The sequence below is a fragment of the Rattus norvegicus genome, chromosome 1 (genome assembly GCF_036323735.1).
Source record: "Rattus norvegicus strain BN/NHsdMcwi chromosome 1, GRCr8, whole genome shotgun sequence".
Classification (NCBI taxonomy): domain Eukaryota; kingdom Metazoa; phylum Chordata; class Mammalia; order Rodentia; family Muridae; genus Rattus; species Rattus norvegicus.
The window spans coordinates 69487403-69493627 of NC_086019.1; positions in this window are offsets into that span (position 1 = coordinate 69487403).

A 6225-nucleotide genomic window follows, 5' to 3' on the forward strand; every position below is an offset into this window, starting at 1 on the left:
CTCCCTCCCCCTCCCCCGTCTCTCTCCTTCTACCCTCTGTGATTATTTTGTTCCTCCTTCTAAGTGAGATTGAAGCATTCACATTTTGGTCTTCATTCTTCTTAAACTTCATTTGGTCTATGAATTGTATCATTGATATTCTGTGGTTTTTGATAATATCCATTTATCAGTGAAAACATACCATATGTGTCCTTTTGTGCTTGGATTACCTCACTCAGGATGATATTTTCTAGTCTCATCCATTTGCCTGTAAGATTCATTAAGTCATTCTTTTTTTTTTTTAATTAACTTGAGTATTTCTTATATACATTTCAAGTGTTATTCCCTTTCCCGGTTTCCGGGCAAAATCGCCCTCCCACCTCCCCTTCCTTATGGGTGTTCCCCTCCCAACCCTCCCCCCATTGCCGCCCTCCCCCCAACAGTCTAGTTCACTGGGGGTTCAGTCTTAGCAGGACCAAGGGCTTCCCCTTCCACTGGTGCTCTTACTAGGATATTCATTGCTACCTATGGGGTCAGAGTCCAGGGTCAGTCCATGTATAGTCTTTAGGTAGTGGCTTAGTCACTGGAAGCTCTGGTTGCTTGACATTGTTGTACTTTTGGGGTCTCGAGCCCCTTCAAGCTCTTCCAGTTCTTTCTCTGATTCCTTCAACGGGGGACCTATTCTCAGTTCAGTGGTTTGCTGCTGGCATTCGCCTCTGTATTTGCTGTATTCTGGCTGTGTCTCTCAGGAGCGATCTACATCCGGCTCCTGTCGGTCTCCACTTCTTTGCTTCATCCATCTTGTCTAATTGGGTGGCTGTATATGTATGGGCCACATGTGGGGGAGGCTCTGAATGGGTGTTCCTTCAGTCTCTGTTTTAATCTTTGCCTCTCCCTTCCATGCCAAGGGTATTCTTTTTCCTCATTTAAAGAAGGAGTGAAGCATTCACATTTTGATCATCCGTCTTGAGTTTCGTTTGTTCTAGGGATCTAGGGTAATTCAAGCATTTGGGCTAATAGCCACTTATCAATGAGTGCATACCATGTATGTCTTTCTGTGATTGGGTTAGCTCACTCAGGATGATATTTTCCAGTTCCAACCATTTGCCTACGAATTTCATAAACTCGTTGTTTTTGATAGCTGAGTAATATTCCATTGTGTAGATGTACCACATTTTCTGTATCCATTCCTCTGTTGAAGGGCATCTGGGTTCTTTCCATTTTCTGGCTATTATAAATAAGGCTGCGATGAACATAGTGGAGCACGTGTCTCTTTTATATGTTGAGGCATCTTTTGGGTATATGCCCAAGAGAGGTATAGCTGGATCCTCAGGCAGTTCAATGTCCAATTTTCTGAGGAACCTCCAGACTGATTTCCAGAATGGTTTTACCAGTCTGCAATCCCACCAACAGTGGAGGAGTGTTCCTCTTTCTCCACATCCTCGCCAGCATCTGCTGTCACCTGAGTTTTTGATCTTAGCCATTCTCACTGGTGTGAGGTGAAATCTCAGGGTTGTTTTGATTTGCATTTCCCTTATGACTAAAGATGTTGAACATTTCTTTAGGTGTTTCTCAGCCATTCGGCATTCCTCAGCTGTGAATTCTTTGTTTAGCTCTGAACCCCATTTTTTAATAGGGTTATTTGTTTCCCTGCGGTCTAACTTCTTGAGTTCTTTGTATATTTTGGATATAAGGCCTCTATCTGTTGTAGGATTGGTAAAGATCTTTTCCCAATCTGTTGGTTGCCGTTTTGTCCTAACCACAGTGTCCTTTGCCTTACAGAAGCTTTGCAGTTTTATGAGATCCCATTTGTCGATTCTTGATCTTAGAGCATAAGCCATTGGTGTTTTGTCAGGAAATTTTTCCAGTGCCCATGTGTACCAGATGCTTCCCTAGTTTTTCTTCTATTAGTTTGAGTGTGTCTGGTTTGATGTGGAGGTCCTTGATCCACTTGGACTTAAGCTTTGTACAGGGTGATAAGCATGGATCGACCTGCATTCTTCTACATGTTGCCCTCCAGTTGAACCAGCACCACTTGCTGAAAATGCTATCTTTTTTCCATTGGATGGTTTTGGCTCCTTTGTCAAAAATCAAGTGACCATAGGTGTGTGGGTTCATTTCTGGGTCTTCAATTCTGTTCCATTGGTCTATCTGTCTGTCTCTGTACCAACACCATGCAGTTTTTATCACTATTGCTCTGTAATACTGCTTGAGTTCAGGGATAGTGATTCCCCCTGAAGTCCTTTTATTGTTGAGGATAGCTTTAGCTATCCTGGGTTTTTTGTTATTCCACATGAATTTGCAAATTGTTCTGTCTAAGTCTTTGAAGAATTGGATTGGTATTTTGATGGGGATTGCATTGAATCTGTAGATTGCTTTTGGTAAAATGGCCATTTTTAATATATTAATCCTGCCAATCCATGAGCATGGGAGATCTTTCCATCTTCTGAGGTCTTCTTCAATTTCTTTCCTCAGTGTCTTGAAGTTCTTATTGTACAGATCTTTTACTTGCTTGGTTAAAGTCACACCGAGGTACTTTATATTATTTGGGTCTATTATGAAGGGTGTCGTTTCCCTAATTTCTTTCTCGGCTTGTTTCTCTTTTGTATAGAGGAAGGCAACTGATTTATTTGAGTTAATTTTATACCCAGCCACTTTGCTGAAGTTGTTTATCAGCTTTAGTAGTTCTCTGGTGGAACTTTTGGGATCACTTAAATATACTATCATGTCATCTGCAAATAGTGATATTTTGACCTCTTTTTTCCGATCTGTATCCCCTTGATCTCCTTTTGTTGTCTGATTGCTCTGGCTAGAACTTCAAGAACTATATTGAATAAGTAGGGAGAGAGTGGGCAGCCTTGTCTAGTCCCTGATTTTAGTGGGATTGCTTCAAGTTTCTCTCCATTTAGGGTTTGCTGTATATGGCTTTTACTATGTTTAGGTATGGGCCTTGAATTCCTATTCTTTCCAGGACTTTTATCATGAAGGGGTGTTGAATTTTGTCAAATGCTTTCTCAGCATCTAATGAAATGATCATGTGGTTTTGTTCTTTCAGTTTGTTTATATGATGGATCACGTTGATGGTTTTCCGTATATTAAACCATCCCTGCATGCCTGGGATGAAGCCTACTTGATCATGGTGGATGATTGTTTTGATGTGCTCTTGAATTCAGTTTGCCAGAATTTTATTGAGTATTTTTGCGTCGATATTCATAAGGGAAATTGGTCTGAAGTTCTCTTTCTTTGTTGTGTCTTTGTGTCATTTAGGTATAAGAGTAATTGTGGCTTCGTAGAAGGAATTCGGTAGTGCTCCATCTGTTTCAATTTTGTGGAATAGTTTGGATAATATTGGTATGAGGTCTTCTATGAAGGTTTGATAGAATTCTGCACTAAACCCGTCTGGACCTGGGCTCTTTTTGGTTGGGAGACCTTTAATGACTGCTTCTATTTCCTTAGGAGTTATGGGGTTGTTTAACTGGTTTATCTGTTCCTGATTTAACTTCGATACCTGGTATCTGTCTAGAAAATTGTCCATTTCCTGAAGATTTTCAAGTTTTGTTGAATATAGGTTTTTATAGTAAGATCTGATGATTTTTTGAATTTCCTCTGAATCTGTAGTTATGTCTCCCTTTTCATTTCTAATTTTGTTAATTTGGACGCACTCTCTGTGTCCTCTCGTTAGTCTGGCTAAGGATTTATCTATCTTGTTGATTTTCTCAAAGAACCAACTTTTGGTTCTGTTGATTCTTTCTATGGTCCTTTTTGTTTCTACTTGGTTGATTTCAGCTCTGAGTTTGATTATTTCCTGCCTTCTACTCCTCCTGGGTGTATTTGCTTCTTTTTGTTCTAGAGCTTTTAGGTGTGCTGTCAAGCTGCTGACATATGCTCTTTCCTGTTTCTTTCTGCAGGCACTCAGCGCTATGAGTTTTCCTCTTAGCACAGCTTTCATTGTGTCCCATAAGTTTGGGTATGTTGTATCTTCATTTTCATTAAATTCTAAAAAGTTTTTAATTTCTTTCTTTATTTCTTCCTTGACCAGGTTATCATTGAGTAGAGCATTGTTCAATTTCCACGTATATGTGGGCATTCTTCCCTTATTGTTATTGAAGACCAGTTTTAGGCCGTGGTGGTCCGATAGCACGCATGGAATTATCTCTATCTTTCTGTACCTGTTGAGGCCCGTTTTTTGACCAATTATATGGTCAATTTTGGAGAAAGTACCATGAGGAGCTGAGAAGAAGGTATATCCTTTTCTTTAGGATAGAATGTTCTATAAATATCGTTAAGTCCATTTGGCTCATGACTTCTCTTAGTCTGTCGACATCACTGTTTAATTTCTGTTTCCATGATCTGTCCATTGATGAGAGTGGTGTGTTGAAATCTCCCACTATTATTGTGTGAGGTGCAATGTGTGTTTTGAGCTTTAGTAAGGTTTCTTTTACGTATGTAGGTGCCCTTGTATTTGGGGCATAGACATTTAGGATTGAGAGTTCATCTTGGTGGATTTTTCCTTTGATGAATATGAAGTGTCCTTCCTTATCTTTTTTGATGACTTTTAGTTGAAAATTGATTTTATTTGATATTAAAATGGCTACTCCAGCTTGCTTCTTCTGACCATTTGCTTGGAAAGTTGTTTTCCAGCCTTTCACTCTGAGGTAGTGTCTGTCTTTGTCTCTGAGGTGTGTTTCCTGTAGGCAGCAGAATGCAGGGTCCTCATTGCGTATCCAGTTTGTTAATCTATGTCTTTTTATTGGGGAGTTGAGGCCATTGATATTGAGAGATATTAAGGAATAGTGATTATTGTTTCCCTTTATATTCATATTTGGATGTGAGGTTATGTTTGTGTGCTTTCATTCTCTTTGTTTTGTTGCCAAGACGATTAGTTTCTTGCTTCTTCTAGGGTATAGCTTGCCTCCTTATGTTGGGCTTTACCATTTATTATCCTTTGTAGTGCTGGATTTGTAGAAAGATATTGTGTAAATTTGGTTTTGTCATGGAATATCTTGGTTTCTCCATCAATGTTAATTGAGAGTTTTGCTGGATACAGTAACCTGGGCTGGCATTTGTGTTCTCTTAGGGTCTGTATGACATCAGTCCAGGATCTTCTGGCCTTCATAGTTTCTGGCGAGAAGTCTGGTGTGATTCTGATAGGTCTCCCTTTATATGTTACTTGACCTTTTTCCCTTACTGCTTTTAATATTCTTTCTTTGTTTTGTGCGTTTGGTGTTTTGACAATTATGTGACGGGAGGTGTTTCTTTTCTGGTCCAATCTATTTGGAGTTCTGTAGGCTTCTTGTATGTCTATGGGTATCTCTTTTTTTAGGTTAGGGAAGTTTTCTTCTATGATTTTGTTGAAGATATTTACTGGTCCTTTGAGCTGGGAGTCTTCACTCTCTTCTATACCTATTATCCTTAGGTTTGATCTTCTCATTGAGTCCTGGATTTCCTGTATGTTTTGGACCAGTAGCTTTTTCCGCTTTACATTATCTTTGACAGTTGAGTCAATGATTTCTATGGAATCTTCTGCTCCTGAGATTCTCTCTTCCATCTCTTGAATTCTGTTGGTGAGGCTTGTATCTACAGCTCCTTGTCTCTTCTTTTGGTTTTCTATATCCAGGGTTGTTTCCATGTGTTCTTTCTTGATTGCTTCTATTTCCTTTTTTAATTCCTTCAACTGTTTGATTGTGTTTTCCTGGAATTCTTTCAGGGATTTTTGCGATTCCTCTCTGTAGGCTTCTACTTGTTCTCTAAGGGAGTTCTTCATGTCTTTCTTGAAGTCCTCCACCATCATGATCAAATATGATTTTGAAAATAGATCTTGCTTTTCTGGTGTGTTTGGATATTCCATGTTTGTTTTGATGGGAGAATTAGGCTCCGATGGTGCCATGTAGACTTGGTTTCTGTTGCTTGGGTTCCTGCGCTTGCCTCTCGCCATCAGATTATCTCTAGTGTTACTTTCTTCAACTGGGAAAAAAAATAAAGTTATTCCAATCTGATCCCAGCATTGTCAAGTAAAATGACAGGTTGTACTAGTATTAAGATCCCATAATGTAGGTTTAATTAATCACAATACCTTCTAAGAGTTACAGCAGGCAGGATGCATAGTGAGGACAAGAGACTGTAGTAAGTGCAATGATCAGGAATCCTTGCAAGGAGAATTGAATACAGCAAAAGCAATTTCAGTCTTTTGCTTTCTCTTTCACTCGAATCCTTCACTATTGTCCTGCTCTCCCTGGTTTCAATTAC